Raw genomic sequence first — 944 nt, forward strand, 5'->3', positions numbered from 1 at the left:
GATGATCTCTCCATGAAGGATTATAGGTGTTTCCATAGGGTTCTCCCATGTAATTCACCTCTTCCATTGAAGGGTTCTCAGGATCATAAGCTTCTTCCTCAGATGAAGCTTCCTTAGTACTGCTTGGTGCATTTTGCATTCCAGACAGACTTTGAGAAATCATATTGACTTGTTGGGTCAATATTTTATTCTGAGCCAAAATGGCATTCAGAGTGTCAATCTCAAGAACTCCTTTCTTCTGACTAGTCCCATTGTTCACAGGATTTCTTTCAGAAGTGTACATGAATTGGTTATTTGCAACCATTTCAATCAGTTCTTGAGCTTCAGTAGGCGTCTTCTTCAGATGAAGAGATCCTCCAGAAGAGCTATCCAAAGACATCTTGGACAGTTCAGAGAGACCATCATAGAAAATACCTATGATGCTCCATTCAGAAAGCATATCAGAAGGACACTTTCTGATTAATTGTTTGTATCTTTCCCAAGCTTCATAGAGGGATTCTCCTTCCTTCTGTCTGAAGGTTTGGACTTCCACTCTAAGCTTACTCAATTTTTGAGGTGGAAAGAACTTTGCCAAGAAGGCATTGACTAGCTTTTCCCAAGAGTCCAGGCTTTCTTTAGGTTGGGAGTCCAACCATGTCCTAGCTCTGTCTCTTACAGCAAAAGAGAATAGCATAAGTCTGTAGACCTCAGGGTCAGCCCCATTAGTCTTGACTGTGTCACAGATTTGCAAGAACTCAGCTAAAAACTGATAAGGATCTTCCAGTGGAAGTCCATGGAACTTGCAATTCTGTTGCATTAGAGAAACTAACTGAGGCTTGAGCTCAAAGTTGTTTGCTCCAATGGCAGGGATAGAGATGCTTCTCCCATAGAAATCGGGAGTAGGTGCAGTAAAGTCACCCAGCACCTTCCTTGCATTGTTGGCATTGTTGTTTTCGGCTGCCATG

At 42.2% G+C, this 944-nt stretch overlaps 1 non-coding gene across 1 annotated transcript; it reads left to right on the forward strand.

Annotated features, from left to right (window-relative positions):
* The first annotated feature begins 433 nt into the window (after positions 1–433).
* On the forward strand, positions 434–541 carry LOC112804818 (small nucleolar RNA R71). The gene has a single exon (XR_003203438.1). It is a non-coding gene; the product is annotated as a small nucleolar RNA R71 (small nucleolar RNA).
* Positions 542–944: the final 403 nt, after the last annotated feature.

Source organism: Arachis hypogaea, chromosome 5 (assembly GCF_003086295.3).
Source record: "Arachis hypogaea cultivar Tifrunner chromosome 5, arahy.Tifrunner.gnm2.J5K5, whole genome shotgun sequence".
NCBI lineage: Eukaryota > Viridiplantae > Streptophyta > Magnoliopsida > Fabales > Fabaceae > Arachis > Arachis hypogaea.